The sequence below is a fragment of the Eleutherodactylus coqui genome, chromosome 4 (assembly GCF_035609145.1).
Source record: "Eleutherodactylus coqui strain aEleCoq1 chromosome 4, aEleCoq1.hap1, whole genome shotgun sequence".
Taxonomy (NCBI): domain Eukaryota; kingdom Metazoa; phylum Chordata; class Amphibia; order Anura; family Eleutherodactylidae; genus Eleutherodactylus; species Eleutherodactylus coqui.
Window position 1 is genome coordinate 111,247,184 of NC_089840.1, and position 17,204 is coordinate 111,264,387.

The 17,204-nt window shown below is 49.2% G+C and overlaps 1 protein-coding gene across 1 annotated transcript in view; it reads left to right on the forward strand.

Moving 5' to 3' along the window:
* The first annotated feature begins 16,294 nt into the window (after positions 1-16,294).
* CCDC80 (coiled-coil domain containing 80) overlaps positions 16,295-17,204 on the forward strand; it is a 109,176-nt gene continuing 108,266 nt past the window's right edge. Inside the window, exon 1 of the mRNA XM_066599993.1 lies at positions 16,295-16,619. The gene's annotated coding sequence lies outside the window, so the exon portion shown is untranslated. The remainder of the gene's footprint in view (positions 16,620-17,204) is intronic.

Below are 17,204 nucleotides of genomic sequence, written 5' to 3' on the forward strand. Positions count from 1 at the left end.
CCTACGCAACCTCTGTCTCGCAATCAAGATGTGTCAGCAGCAGCACGTCGCCAGCAGTCGGTGTCACGCGGCGTGGCAGCACAGCGGTGGCCAAGTGTCAGCAGGCCGTGCTGAAACTACTCAGCTTAGGAGATAAGAGGCACACGGCCCACGAACTGCTGCTGGGTCTGACAGAGCAGACCGACCGCTGGCTTGCGCCGCTGAGCCTCCAACCGGGCATGGTCATGTGTGACAACGGCCGTAACCTGGTGGCGGCTCTGCAGCTCGGAAGCCTCACGCACGTGCCATGTCTGGCCCATGTGTTTAATTTGGTGGTTCAGCGCTTTCTGAAAAGCTACCCCCACTTGTCATACCTGCTCGGAAAGGTGCGCCAGCTCTGCGCACATTTCCGCAAATCCCACACGCACGCTGCCACCCTGCGGACCCTGCAACATCGGTTTAATCTGCCAGTGCACCGACTGCTGTGCGACGTGCCCACACAGTGGAACTCTATGCTCCACATGTTGGCCAGACTCTATGAGCAGCGTAGAGCTATAGTGGAATACCAACTCCAACTTGCGCGGCGCAGTGGGAGTCAGCCTCCTCAATTATTTACAGAAGAGTGGGCCTGGTTGGCAGCCATCTGCCTGGTCCTTGGAAAATTTGAGGAGTCTACCCAGATGGTGAGCGGGGATGCTGCAATCATTAGTGTCACCATTCCTCTGCTATGCCTCTTGAGAAGTTCCCTGCAAAGCATAAAGGCAGACGCTTTGGAATCAGAAACGGAGGCGGGGGAAGACAGTATGTCGCTGGATAGTCAGAGCAACCTCATGTCTATATCTCAGCGCGTTGAGGAGGAGGGGGAGGAGCATGAGGAGGAGGGGGAAGAGACAGCTTGGCCCACTGCTGAGGGGACAGATGCTGCTTGCCTGTCATCCTTTCAGCATGTATGGCCAGAGGAGGAGGAGGAGGAGGAGGAGGATCCTGAAAGTGATCTTCCGAGTGAGGACAGCCATGTGTTGCGTACAGGTACCCTGGCACACATGGCTGACTTCATGTTAGGATGCCTTTCTCGTGACCCTCACGTTACACGCATTCTGGCCACTACGGATTACTGGGTGTACACACTGCTCGATCCACGGTATAAGGAGAGCCTTTGCACTCTCATTCCCGAAGAGGAAAGGGGTTCCAGAATGATGCTATACCACAGGGCGCTGGTGGACAAACTGATGGTAAACTTCCCATCCGACAGCGCTAGTGGCAGAAGGCGCAGTTCCGAGGGCCAGGTAGCAGGGGAGGCGCAGAGATCAGGCAGCATGTACAGCGCAGGCAGGGGAACATTCTCCAAGGCCTTTGCCAGCTTTATGGCTCCCCAGCAAGACTGTGTCACCGCTCCCCTGTCAAGGCTGAGTTGGCGGGAGCACTGTAAAAGGATGGTGAGGGAGTACGTAGCCGATTGCAGCACCGTCCTCGGTGACGCCTCTGCCCCCTACAACTACTGGGTGTTAAAGCTGGACACGTGGCCTGAACTCGCGCTGTATGCCCTGGAGGTGCTTGCTTGTCCTGCGGCTAGCGTCTTGTCAGAGAGTGTGTTTAGTGTGGCTGGGGGAATCATCACGGATAAGCGTACCCACCTGTCAACCGACAGTGCTGACAGGCTTACACTCATCAAGATGAACAAAGCCTGGATTTCCCCAGACTTCTCTTCTCCACCAGTGGACAGCAGCGATACCTAAGCAATACGTAGGCTGCACCCGCGGATGGAAGCATCGTTCTCTCTCACCATCCAAAATGGGGACATTTCTGCTTCATCAATCTGTGTCTAATATTCCTCCTCCTCCTCCTGCTCCTCCTCCTGAAACCTCACGTAATCACGCCGAACGGGCAATTTTTCTTTGGGCCACAAGGCTCACTCATATAATTTTTCTAAACAATTTTTATACGTTTCAATGCTCTTAAAAGCGTTGAAACTTTAACTTGAACCAATTTTTCGTTCAACTGGGCTGCCTCCAGGCCTAGTTACCACTTAAGCCACATTAACCAAAGCGATTAATGGGTTTCACCTGCCATCTTGGTTGGGCATGGCCAATTTTTTCTGAGGTACATTAGTACTGTTGGTACACTAATTTTTTTGGGCCCTCACATACAGTGTAATCATAGTAATTTCTATGTTCTTCGCCTGCACTCATGGTACAGAAAGGTGTGTGGGGTTGGCCTACACTTTAGCTACATAAATGTCTATACTGCAGCTACTGAAATGTGAAAGAGACTGTTATCTCCCTAAACTGCTGCAATGGGAATGTTACTGGGGCCTGTCTTGAGTGCTACTATTACTGAAATGGAACTAAGACTGCGCTCCCCCTATACTGCTGCTAGTGATATGTTAGTGGGGCCTGCCCCTAATGCTACCGCTGAAATGTTAATAATTGTGGGCTCTGCCTATACCGCTGCTAATGGTATGTCACTGGGGTGTGGAAACAAAGACATGATGGCGGCGAGGCCATTTCCCACCAACGCTGTTACTGTTAAGGTGCATATAACCACGGACACGTGTAGAGGACACATAGTGCCTCCAAAACATCCCCCTCCTCCTCCAACAATGAAAACATTCTTGGCAAATACCTTTGCATTGGTCCGTCTGGTGGCAGTCCAAGAATTTCACCTTTAACGACACAACAAGAGAGCACCACCACCATCCCCCCGCCACGGCCCACTTAATCCTGGCCACATTCCGAAAACCAACTACATAAAACTGCGCTACCAGGTCCGCAGTCACCACCACATTACCACCAACGAGGTTACTGTTAAGGTATATATTACCAGTCAGACTGGGGCATGCAGTGTGGGCCGAAACCCACCTGCATTAAGCACGACATTACTACCTCAGCTGTGTTGGGTAATGCAATGGGATATTTTTATGTACCGCCGGTGGCTTCCTGGCACCCACCCATGCTGTGGGTCCACAGAGAATTATAAATGCATCTGTTTCCACTTCTAAAGAACCCCAGTCTGACTGGGGCATGCAGTGTGGGCCGAAGCCCACCTGCATTAAGCACGACATTACTACCTCAGCTGTGTTGGGCAATGCAATGGGATATTTTTATGTACCGCCGGTGGGTTCCAGGGAGCCACCCATGCTGTCGGTCCACAGGGACTTGTAAATGCATCTGTTTCCACTTCTAAAGAACCCCAGTCAGACTGGGGCATGCAGTGTGGGCCGAAGCCCACCTGTATTAAGCACGACATTACTACCTCAGCTGTGTTGGGTAATGCAATGGGATATTTTTATGTACCGCCGGTGGCTTCCTGGCACCCACCCATGCTGTGGGTCCACAGAGAATTATAAATGCATCTGTTTCCACTTGTAAAGAACCCCAGTCTGACTGGGGCATGCAGTGTGGGCCGAAGCCCACCTGCATTAAGCACAACATTACTACCTCAGCTGTGTTGGGCAATGCAATGGGATATTTTTATGTACCGCCGGTGGGTTCCAGGGAGCCACCCATGCTGTCGGTCCACAGGGACTTCACAATAGGGAGTTGTACCTGCCTGTGTCTATGAATTAAAAACCGCGGTCTGACTGGGGCATGCAGACACCTTGACAGAATGAATAGTGTGTGGCACATAGGTTCCCCATTGCTATGCCCACGTGTGCAGCTCCTGATGGCGGTGGCACAGGATTATATTTCTCATTGCTTCTGTACAGCATTGTGGGCTATCGCCCCGCCCCTTTTAAAGAGGGTCGCTGCCTAGCTGTGCCAACCCTCTGCAGTGTGTGCCTGCGGTTCCTCGTCATGGCAGACGCACTTATAAATAGACATGAGGGTGGTGTGGCATGAGGGCAGCTGAAGGCTGCGCAGGGACACTTTTGTGTGCGCTGTGGACACTGGGTCGTGCGGGGGGGTTGGGCAGCATGTAACCCAGGAGAAGTGGCAGCGGAGTGTCATGCAGGCAGTGATTGTGCTTTGTTGGAGGTAGTGTGGTGCTTAGCTAAGGTATGCATTGCTAATGAGGGCTTTTCAGAAGTAAAAGTTGTTGGGAGGGGGGGGGCCCACTCTTGCCGGTATTGTGGCTTAATAGTGGGACCTGTGAACTTGAGATGCAGCCCAACATGTAGCCCCTCGCCTGCCCTATCCGTTGCTGTGTCGTTCCCATCACTTTCTTGAATTGCCCAGATTTTCACACATGAAAACCTTAGCGAGCATAGGCGAAATACAAAAATGCTCGGGTCGCCCATTGACTTCAATGGGGTTCGTTACTCGAAACGAACCCTCGAGCATCGCGATAATTTCGTCCCGAGTAACGAGCACCCGAGCATTTTGGTGCTCGCTCATCTCTAATACCTTTAGATTAACCCATAGACTATTTTCTCATATCTTTTTCAACCCAGCAAGGCATAAAAAGTGTGGAGTATCTGTGGCTGTCAAATATATGGTAGCATTCTCTGTTCAAAGGCAGTTTGTCAATGACGGAGGGCGATATGTCATGGTTTGCTCTGTTAATAATACTAATTATACTATAGCTTCAGTGTGTGCTCCTAATTATAGATAACATACATCTATCAAAAAAGTTCTTACAATTATAAATCAACATTAAGTGGGCTCTCTAATATTGGTGGGCGACTTTAATAAGATTCTCTGGCTTTCTATGGATTCATCTACTACCAAACCTACTAACCATCCAACTTCTATTGTCTCTCTTTTCAATAACAATAATTTATTTGATATCTGGCGACTACAACACCCAACCGAAGTCGATTAAACCTTTTTTTTTTGCATCCTCACAAGATATACAGTAGAAATGACTTCTTTCTAGTAGACAATAATGATCCCAGTAATGTTACTTCTACAACTATAGGTACTATATCTTGGTCAGATCATGTTACGATAGCATTGTCAATTCAGGAACATTTTAACCAATCAGCCATCAAAATTTGGTGTCTTAACAATTATATTTTGCAACATTAATAGTATGCCCCTCATTCACTGCAATCACTTTTAGATTACTTCCTCACTTTTAGATTACCTTGAACTTAACAATAATGGCGAGGTTTCTGACCTCACTTTGTGGTGTGCCCACAAAGCATTCTTAAGAGGCCATTTTTTTAAAACAAGTGTCTTTTGATAGGTAACATAGAAACACTTTACTATTACTATTACAATTAGAGATGAGCGAGCACCAAAATGCTCGGGTGCTCGTTACTCGAGACGAATTTTTCGCGATGCTCGAGGGTTCGTTTCGAGTAACGAACCCCATTGAAGTCAATGGGCGACCCGAGCATTTTTGTATATCGCCGATGCTCGCTAAGGTTTTCATTTGTGTAAATCGGGGCAATTCAAGAAAGTGATGGGAACGACACAGCAACGGATAGGGCAGGCGAGGGGCTACATGTTGGGCTGCATCTCAAGTTCCCAGGTCCCACTATTAAGCCACAATAGCGGCAAGAGTGGGCGCCCCCCTCCCAACAACTTTTACTTCTGAAAAGCCCTCATTAGCAATGCATACCTTAGCTAAGCACCACACTACCTCCAACAAAGCACAATCACTGCCTGCATGACACTCCGCTGCCACTTCTCCTGGGTTACATGCTGCCAAACCCCCCCCCCCCACGACCCAGTGTCCACAGCGCACACCAAACTGTCCCTGCCCAGCCTTCAGCTGCCCTCATGCCACACCACCCTCATGTCTATTTATAAGTGCGTCTGCCACAGGAAAAGCAGGCACACACTGCAGAGGGTTGGCACGGCTAGGCAGCGACCCTCTTTAAAAGTGGCGGGGCGATAGCCCACAATGCTGTACAGAAGCAATGAGAAATCCAATCCTGTGCCACCTCCATCTGGAGCTGCACACGTGGGCATAGCAATGAGGAACCTATGTGCCACACACTATTCATTCTGTCAAGGTGTCTGCATGCCCCAGTCAGACCGCGTTTTTTTATATATAGTCACAGGCAGGTACAACTCCGCAATGGGAATTCCGTGTGCACCCACAGCATGGGTGGCTCCCTGGAACCCACTGGCGGTACATAAAAATATCCCATTGCATTGCCCATCACAGCTGAGGTAGTATTGTCATGTTTAATGCAGGTGGGCTTCGGCCCACACTGCATGCCCCAGTCAGACTGGGGTTCTTTAGAAGTGGAAACAGATGCATTTACAACTCCCTGTCGACCCACAGCATGGGTGGCTCCCTGGAATCCACCGGCGGTACATAAATATATCCCATTGCATTGCCCAACACAGCTGAGGTAGTAATGTCATGTTTAATGCAGGTGGGCTTCGGCCCACACTGCATGCCCCAGTCAGACTGGGGTTCTATAGAAGTGGAAACAGATGCATTTACAACTCCCTGTCGACCCACAGCATGGGTGGCTCCCTGGAACCCACCGGTGGTACATAAATATATCCCATTGCAGTGCCCAACACAGCTGATGTAACGTCAGCTGTAATGCAGGTGGGCTAAAAATTAATTTGATTACACTGTAGGCGAGGGCCCACAAAAATTGCTGTATCAACAGTATTAATGTACCTCAGAAAAATTGCCCGTGCCCAACCAAGAGGGCAGGTGAAACCCATTAATCGCTTTGGTTAATGTGGCTTAATTGGTAACTAGGCCAGGAGGCAGCCCAGTTAAAATAAAAATTGGTTGAGGTGAAAGTTTCAACGCTTTAATGAGCATTGAAATGTATAAAAATTGTTTTGAAAAATTATATGACTGAGCCTTGTCGGCCTAAGAAAAATTGCACGTTCGGCGTGATTATGTGAGGTTTCAGGAGGAGGAGCAGGAGGAGGAGGAGGAATATTAGACACAGATTGATGAAGCGAAAAGGTCCCCGTTTTTGATGGGGATACAGAACGATGCTTCCATCCGCGGGTGCAGCCTACGTATTGCTTAGGTATCGCTGCTGTCCGCTGGTGGAAAAGAGAAGTCTGGGGAAATCCAGGCTTTGTTCATCATGATGAGTGTTAGCCTGTCGGCACTGTCGGTTGACAGGCGGGTACGCTTATCTGTGATGATTCCCCCAGCCGCACTAAACACCCTCTCTGACAAGACGCTAGCCGCAGGACAAGCAAGCACCTCCAGGGCATACAGCGCGAGTTCAGGCCACGTGTCCAGCTTCGACACCCAGTAGTTGTAGGGGGCAGAGGCGTCACGGAGGACGGTCGTGCGATCGGCTACGTACTCCCTCACCATCCTTTTACAGTGCTCCCGCCGACTCAGCCGTGACTGGGGAGCGGTGACACAGTCTTGCTGGGGAGCCATAAAGCAGTCAAGGGCCTTAAAGAGTGTTGCCCTTAAAGAGTGGAAAGGTTCTCCTTATACCGTGGGTCGAGCAGTGTGTACACCCAGTAATCCGTAGTGGCCAGAATGCGTGTAACACGAGGGTCACGAGAAAGGCATCCCAACATGAAGTCAGCCATGTGTGCCAGGGTACCTGTACGCAACACATGGCTGTCCTCACTAGGAAGATCACTTTCAGGATCCTCCTCCTCCTCCTCCTCCTCCTCCTCCTCCTCAGGCCATACACGCTGAAAGGATGACAGCCCAGCAGCATGTGTACCCTCACCAGTGGACCAAGCTGTCTCTTCCCCCTCCTCCTCATCTTCCTTCTCCTCCTCCTCCTCCTCCTCCTCCTCCTCACCGCGCTGAGATATAGACAGGAGGGTGCTCTGACTATCCAGCGACATACTGTCTTCCCCCGGCTCTGTTTCCGAGTGCAAAGCGTCTGCCTTTATGCTTTGCAGGGAACTTCTCAAGAGGCATAGCAGAGGAATGGTGACGCTAATGATTGCAGCATCGCCGCTCACCACCTGGGTAGACTCCTCAAACTTTCCAAGGACCTGGCAGATGTCTGCCAACCAGGCCCACTCTTCTGAAAATAATTGAGGAGGCTGACTCCCACTGCGCCGCCCATGTTGGAGTTGGTATTCCACTATAGCTCTACGCTGCTCATAGAGCCTGGCCAACATGTGGAGCATAGAGTTCCACCGTGTGGGCACGTCGCACAGCAGTCGGTGCACTGGCAGATTAAACCGATGTTGCAGGGTGCGCAGGGTGGCAGCGTCCGTGTGGGAGTTGTGGAAATGTGCGCAGAGCCGGCGCACCTTTCCGAGCAGGTCTGACAAGCATGGGTAGCTTTTCAGAAAGCGCTGAACCACCAAATTAAAGACGTGGGCCAGGCATGGCACGTGCGTGAGGCTGCCGAGCTGCAGAGCCGCCACCAGGTTACGGCCATTGTCACACACGACCATGCCCGGTTGGAGGCTCAGCGGCGCAAGCCAGCGGTCGGTCTGCTCTGTCAGACCCTGCAGCAGTTTGTGGGCCGTGTGCCTCTTATCTCCTAAGCTGAGTAGTTTCAGCACGGCCTGCTGACGCTTGCCCACCGCTGTGCTGCCAAGCCGCGCGACACCGACTGCTGGCGACGTGCTGCTGCTGCTGACACATCTTGATTGCGAGACAGAGGTTGTGTTGGAGGAGGAGGAGGAGGGTGCTTTAGTGGAGGAAGCAGATACCACCACCGAGCTGTGACCCGCAATTCTGGGGGTGGGTAGGACGTGAGCGGTCCCAGGCTCTGACTCTGTCCCAGCCTCCACTAAATTCACCCAATGTGCCGTCAGGGAGATATAGTGGCCCTGCCCGCCTGTGCTTGTCCACGTGTCCGTTGTTAAGTGGACCTTGGCAGTAACCGCGTTGGTGAGGGCGCGTACAATGTTGCAGGAGACGTGGTCGTGCAGGGCTGGGACGGCACATCGGGAAAAGTAGTGGCGACTGGGAACTGAGTAGCGCGGGGCCGCCGCCGCCATCATACTTTTGAAGGACTCCGTTTCCACAACCCTATACGGCAGCATCTCCAGGCTGATAAATTTGGCTACGTGCACGTTTAACGCTTGAGTGTGCGGGTGCGTGGCGGCGTACTTGCGCTTGCGCTCAAACACTTGCGCTAGCGACGGCTGGACGCTGCGCTGAGAGACATTGGTGGATGGGGCCGACGACAGCGGAGGTGAGGGGGTGGGTGCAGGCCAGGAGACGGTAGTGCCTGTGTCCTCAGAGCGGGCTTGGATCTCAGTGGCAGGTTGGGGCACAGGGGGAGAGGCAGCGGTGCAAACCGGAGGCGGTGAACGGCCTTCGTCCCACCTTGTGGGGTGCTTGGCCATCATATGTCTGCGCATGCTGGTGGTGGTGAGGCTGGTGGTGGTGGCTCCCCGGCTGATGTTAGCGCGACAAAGGTTGCACACCACTGTTCGTCGGTTGTCTGCACTCTCAGTGAAAAACTGCCAGACCTTTGAGCACCTCGGCCTCTGCAGGGTGGCATGGCGCGAGGGGGCGCTTTGGGAAACAGTTGGTGGATTATTCGGTCTGGCCCTGCCTCTACCCCTGGCCACCGCACTGCCTCTTGCAACCTGCCCTGCTGATGCCCTTGACTCCCCCTCTGAAGACCTGTCCTCAGTAGGCGTAGCAAACCAGGTGGGGTCAGTCACCTCATTGTCCTGCTGCTCTTCCTCAGAATCCTCGGTGCGCTCCTGCCTCGGACTTAATGCCCTTACTACTACCTCACTGATAGACAACTGTGTCTCATTGTCATCGGCCTCCTCACCCACTGAAAGGTCTTGAGTCAGTTGCCGGAAGTCCCCAGCCTCATCCCCCGGACCCCGGGAACTTTGCAATGGTTGGGCATCAGTCACGATAAACTCCTCTGGTCGGAGAGGAACCACTGCTGCCCAATCTGAGCAGGGGCCCGAGAACAGTTCCTGGGAGTCTGCCCACTCCTCAGAATGTCTCATTTTCATGGAGTGAGGAGGCTGGGAGGAAGGAGGAGCAGCAGCCAGAGGATTGTGAGTTGCAGCAGTGGACGGCGCAGAACTCTGGGTGGACGATAGGTTGCTGGAAGCACTTTCTGCCATCCACGACAGGACCTGCTCACACTGCTCATTTTCTAATAAAGGTCTACCGCGTGGACCCATTAATTGTGAGATGAATGTGGGGACGCCAGAAACGTGCCTCTCTCCTAATCCCGCAGCAGTCGGCTACGATACACCTGGATCAGGAGCTCGGCCTGTGCCCACACCCTGACTTGGGCCTCCGCGTCCTCGGCCGCAACCACGTCCTCTAGGCCTACCCCTACCCCTCAGCATGGTGTATTACCAGTAGTGCAGAAACAGAACGCTGTAATTAAATGTGCCGCTTATTGGCCTGTGGTTGGAGGCTGACTTCGCTTATGGAACGCACAGCAGAGGCAGGAAAGAATTTTGCGCAAGCCTGCTGTAACACTTAGCTGGCTGCGTATGAATTAGGACAACTACCCCCAGCAGAGACCCAGTACACTTGTGGACAGGAATACAGCGGTGATGTAAGAGGCAAAACAGAGGCAGGAAAGAATTTTGCGCAAGCCTGCTGTAACACTTAGCTGGCTGCGTATGAATTAGGACAACTACCCCCAGCAGAGACCCAGTACACTTGTGGACAGGAATACAGCGGTGATGTAAGAGGCAACACAGAGGCAGGAAAGAATTTTGCGCAAGCCTGCTGTAACACTTAGCTGGCTGCGTATGAATTAGGACAACTACCCCCAGCAGAGACCCAGTACACTTGTGGACAGGAATACAACGGTGATGTTAGAGGCAACACAGAGGCAGGAAAGAATTTTGCGCAAGCCTGCTGTAACACTTAGCTGGCTGCGTATGAATTAGGACAACTACCCCCAGCAGAGACCCAGTACACTTGTGGACAGGAATACAGCGGTGATGTAAGAGGCAACACAGAGGCAGGAAAGAATTTTGCGCAAGCCTGCTGTAACACTTAGCTGGCTGCATATGAATTAGGACAACTACCCCCAGCAGAGACCCAGTACACTTGTGGACAGGAATACAGCGGTGATATAAGAGGCAACACAGAGGCAGGAAAGAATTTTGCGCAAGCCTGCTGTAACACTTAGCTGGCTGCGTATGAATTAGGACAACTACCCCCAGCAGAGACCCAGTACACTGAGGACGGTCACAGGCAGCCCAAATAGATTTTTTTCCTAAATGTTTTTGGAAAGGCCCACTGCCCATATACACTAAATATGTCTTCTGTCCCTGCCTCACCAGTACTGGCCCTGGATAATGTAAAATTACTGCAGGACGCAATGCTCTGCATGGCCAATATACAAAAAAAAAAAAATGTGCAACACTGCAAAAAGCAGCCTCCACACTACTGCAAACGGTTAGATGTGGCCCTAAGAAGGACCGTTGGGGTTCTTGAAGCCTACAATAACTCCTAACGCTCTCCCTATAGCAGCTCTGGCACCAGCAGCACTGTCCCTGATCTCTGTCAGAATGCATCTGTGGCGAGCCGCGGGAGGGGCCGATTTATATACTCGGGTGACACCTGATCTCGCCAGCCACTCACTGCAGGGGGGTGGTATAGGTCTTGAACGTCGCAGGGGGAAGTTGTAATGCCTTCCCTGTCTTTCTATTGGCCAGAAAAGCGCGCTAACGTCCCAGAGATGAAAGTGAAAGTAACTCGAACATTGCGTGGTACTCGTCTCGAGTAACGAGCATCTCGAACACGCTAATACTCGAACGAGTATCAAGCTCGGACGAGTACGTTCGCTTATCTCTAATAGTAATACTTAAAAAAATAAAATGTTTAAAAAAATAAATAAATATTTTGACAGACACACTAACTTTTTCATTTTACATCAATAGGGCTAATTTACATCATTTGATGGCTCAGTTTTGGGGGGGGTGACCCGTAGTTTGTAATGTACAAATTTGGGCAACATAAGTCTGTTTGATATGTTTTTATTAAATTTTTTTCCTGAAGACAGAGTGACTAAAAAAAAGCAAGATTCTGCCACTGCGTATTTCTTTCTGATGGCGTTAACCATGCAGTACTAACAATGTCATATTTTAATAAAATGTGGCTTTACAGATGTAGCGATACCAAATTTAGAATTTTTAACATTTTTTATTTTTTGATACGGCATCCAGGAAAAAGGTTCTTTTGACTTTTTTATTATTTTTATAACAATTAAAAAATCTTTATTTTGTTTTCCGTTTTTTAGCCAAATTTAGAGGCTTTGAATTTGCAATTGTTTGATCACTTATACGGTATAAAGCAGTACTATGGTATTGCATTATACAATATTTTAACAGGTTGCTTATTAAAGATGGATGACAGGTGTGTCCCTAATAAGCAAATTATCTGGGCATCCTCGGGGACCTTCAGAAGGCTCCAGGCTGCCATGACACCCAGGCGATTGATCGGGGCATTTAGATGCTACTGTCAGAAGTAACAATGGCATTTAAAGGGTTAACAGCCATGCTCAGCGTTATCTTTAATCCCTGTTGTGAGTGGGTGTCGACTATCAAAGTCAACTGATAACCGCCATTCACAGAATGGGTTTGGCTCTCAGGCCTGCTCCATACACAACATATGCTATGGACGGCCATAGACGTCCTAACTACTCAGGGTATGTGCACCTAGGACGTATATGTCATATGTATGATGTGAAGAGGTAAGATAGCTACCCACATCCTCAGTGTATTATGCCTCTATGTTCACAACTCATAGTCTATTGGTAGACTCTGGTCTGTTGCTACTCAATTTATTCGACATTACAATAACATTTTGTGGATTTTATCCTCCTGTGTTGGACGACCTCATTTTTTATATCTACATTTATACTGCCAGATAGCCAACATGCAGTCCTTATTGGAGTCATTCAGGTTGTCAGGCCCTAGCTATACACATGTTGACATTCTGCTTTGGTGAGCACTAATTTTTTGTAGTGCATAGGAAGGGTACACATAAGGGCTTCTTCAGACGAGCGCATAAGCGCAATATAGGTCCACTATGAACGAGGTAGATCCGCGTACATTGTAATGTACTTTTTCCACACGCAGTGCACGTTCAGTTGCGCATTTGCAGTGTCCCATGGGGAGACCTCGGACACCTGACATACGTGAGGAGCTGAGAGGATAAAACGTTGACATGTCACGGTGGCACTTACCAGACTCCTTCCCGGAGAGACACGCACAGCCGAGGCCATAAAATTGAGGCCTGGGGGGTGGGTAGCTGGCAGCTACTCCGTAGATCACCTGGCTGCTGGAAATAGCCAGGGGAGACATCCTGTTCTTTGGACAGCTGGTAGAATTCAGGCCTAAGGAGTCTGCTGCGGCAGATAACGCCTCCCCCTTTGGGTTTTTGCTAGTCACTTGAGTAGGGCGGTCCTCCCCCCCTACTTCGCGCCTGGCCAGGGCATTGTCCTATTGGTGCCAAGGACTTTGGTGGGAACTTCTTGGCAGGAGTGAGCAAGTTAGAGAGAAGCCTTGTGAAATGGGCTCCATTTTGGGTAGCCCAACCAAAAATAAGTAACAGTCCAATAAACATGAGTGGTGCAGCAGCTCTGATCCTGTTTGTGATGCCAGAATTTGGGGTCCTGCAGCGTCCCATTGGGAGACCCCAGACACCTGACATACGTGGGGAGTTGGGAGGGTGAAGTGCTGATGTGTCACAGTGGCACTTACCAGACTCCTTCCCGGAGGAACACACACAGTGAAAGCCTGGTGGCCTGCTAGCACCGCAGGCCATCGGGGACACCCTTAGGATAGGGAATGCCCACTAAACAGGAACTCGGGGGGATAATTGTCACGAGTGACATCACCGTTCCTACACACACTGGTATGATCCCCGGCGGATAACAAACTCAGCCACAGACAGTTCTTAGTACCACAGGTCTCTAGGAATGGCTAGAGCCCGTCCAACTTTACTTGATACTTGGCAATAAATATTACAAGGCAGTTCAGTTGTAAACTTCACAGTGCAGTTAAAAGACTAGACTTCAAAAGTAGTACCTCCACACGACTCTCATAAGCTCAAAGATGCACGTGTGTAAACAGTGATTATTATCTTGCAGTACCTCCACCCAGTCTTGCAGACTGGTGGGTGTGACAATTAAATGGTATACCTCTACGTGGTGATCCATGCTCCAGGTGGCCGTGTAAGAAAATCAGACGATAAGATAATACCTCTGCATTGGCCTTGAGAAGAAGTAGTTACTTACAAATGCTCTCTCACTCTTGGGGGCTCACTCCATTAACATCTAGTCTCATGTAATATGGGAAATCTCTCCTCTTTCATGCTTCAGTACATGAAAACTGAAGGTGTCCCCATGTATCTAGACCTCCTGAACAGCAACACTCCTGAAGGCATGGATCCTTTTCCCGCTCTCATATACCCACTTTTATAACTTCCTCTCACACCACATGACATGACAGACTTGATACATTTACATGCAGGCTTTGGATTTTACAGACGTTAGCCCCTCAAGCACTGTAGCTGTGCAACACACATACTGGAAATGACAAGACAAATTTTGCACAGTGCATCTACATAGGACATGCATGTATGATATTTATGGAGAGGACCAGGATAATGTACTGGGTCACTATACACTGCAGACGTATACGCCCTGATTTAAATACTATTTACTCTAATGAAGTCCAGATGTGTTCTTTTTTTCACTGAATTGCACAGCGTATTGTGCATTTACACCTTCGGTGCACAAATGCACACAAAATAGAGAAGATTCTATTTTTTTGCACGTTCAAGAAATGCGCATGAACCCATTGATATCAATAGGTTCTATTCTCTGCATATTACATATGCAAATACATGCGCAAATATGACTGTGTGAAGCAGCCCTGAACCATGAAATATTTTGCGTACAGGTTTAACGTAGGCTAGCTTCACACAGACCAGTTATAATGCAGTTTTCATGCTTTTATAGGAAAGTTAATATAACCAGGAATTAATCTTCGGGCAGCCTCACACTGGCGTAGGCGGATGTGCTCTCGCTATCGTGAGACATATGTGCACTATGCAGGGCGCACGATTGCGGGCTATCATGCCTGTACTGGCGCGAGTCTGCTGACTCGGTAGGTGAGTCATCTGACTTAGTATGTGGATCAGCTGACTTGGTTGGCTCAGGTGTTCTTCTTTAAGGGCTTATTTACATGAGTGTATATCAGCCAGCATTTTCGCGGCCGTCCGATATACGCTTCCATCTGAGCAATCTCCTCCTTCCCTCTCCCTCAGTGGGCGGGATGGAGCATAGCTTAGCCCGGCCTCGCCCGCTCCCATTGCAAATGCTGGAGTAGAGGAGAGAGGCAGAAAGCCAGTGAGGGGGAGGGAACTGCTTAGATGGAAGCGTATATCGGCCAGCCGTGAAATAGCACAGTTCACTGCACGATTTTGGGCAGATGGGAGCCTTCCATGTCGCATTTCTTTCCCTTGGTGAGGCTGCCCTTATACTAGATTCACATGGACATATTTACATGCACAAACATTTACGCGTGCAATACACAAAGATTATAACTAGAAATGAGCGAGAATTGCCCTTAGCGAGTACCTGCCCCCTCGAGAGAAAAGGTTCGGCTGCAGGCGCGGGTGACAGGTGAGTTGCGGCAGTGAGCAGGGGGAGCGGGGGGGGGGGGGGGAGAGAGGGAGAGAGAGATCTCCCCTCCATTCCTCCCCGCTCTCCCCAGCCGCTCAATTGCCCTTAGCGAGTATGCTCGCTCATCACTAATTATAACCCATTGATTTCAATGGGTTCATTCACATGATCTATTTTCCTGCGCATCTGCGTGCCGAAGGTCCCCATAGAAGTCAATGACTACAGAAATGCATGTGCAATACGCAAGGAGATGAATGGCACGCTGCATAATTCCACTGGAAAACAAAAACACATCCGGAACTCATTAGGACTAATTAGCCATTTCAATCGGTGCATATTTGTTTGCTGTGTGCAAATGAACATGGCTTGCGGGTGCAAAAAGTACAGTACAAGACGCCGATACGCGTGCAAAAAAGCATAGTTCATTCCGCACAAACGCTATGCTCAGGCATGCACATATATGCATACACTTGTGTGCAGGGTCTCTGAAGAAGATTTTTTTTTGGGATGCAAAGCCAATTAGCTACTCAACAAAACACATCAAAAACAGAATGATATCTGCCATGTGTGAACAAGGCCTGTATTAAATCAGAGAATGCGCACTGAGTCTACATTATACAAAGTATATTTTACGTATAAGTTTATAACATGAACGTCACTTGATTCGAAGTTGTTTAACTGTTAAAAGTTGAACAACTCTAGAGCGATGTGATGCAGAATATGTAGCTAACATCACTTTTTGATGATGTGTAATGTTTCAGTCCCATACGTAAAGCTCAGTCCTCAGCCCTCCCTCGCTGCTTCCATTGGGCAGGAGGCGGTGTTCTGCTGATCAGTTAAATTCTTCCCAAATTTTTCCTCTGGCTTGCAGGGACTGCAGATCTTGTGTGAATGTGTTTTACGGTGGGGTAGACGTTTCCTCTCTAAACTCTTCTCACTGAAACCAAATATTAAAAGTGCACAGGAAACAGGAGTTGGGGAGAAGAATAAACACTGGTCAAAGAAAAAGTTGTGTCATTTCCTTCAGTGAGGAGTGTACGTCTATCAATCCATACTCATCCCTCCCTCAAACAAAGGACCAAGAAGAAGAAGAAAATGAGGAAGAAAACTCTGAACATATGAACAAGCAGATGCTTTGGGACAACAACTGCTTCCATCAACATATAGAAATGGAGGTGTAAATTTTAGCAGAAGAGATAAGGTAATAACTAAGTTGTCCCAATACCTATCAATGTCCCTATTGTACTAGTTGTATAGAGTCCCACATTACCGAACAGAATCGCCATACACTGTATATAAACACATAGACATTGTAGATTTTCTACTTGATTTCTGGGGTTCAGGTGTGTTGTCCGCTTGTGGGGCTAGAAAGTTATAGAAAGCTCTAGAAAAGCATGGCTACCATGATTGTCTCATAGAAAATGCATTGTGCTGGCTAAATCATGAATTCATTAACTTTATGTAGTAGATTCTTAATGATCATTCTCTTTTACAGAAAGGTTTGGAGGAGTTTGATGCAGTTCTTGCTTCATTTTCCCACTAGTGCGGTTACTCACAATGTGTTGCTTAGGGGAAAGTTTAACCCTTTAGAAGAAGAACTGTGTTACCGATGTTTTTAATTTCCCCAAGAAGAAGCAAACATACTTTATTTCCATGTTGACTATATTAATACAGCTGACTGCATAAACGTAGGGAGTAACATTGAAGCATTTGTTCAAAGAGCCAAAATAGGCTAGCAAAAGTTTTCAGGAAACCAAATGTTCAGCTGTACGACAGAAGTTAGAAA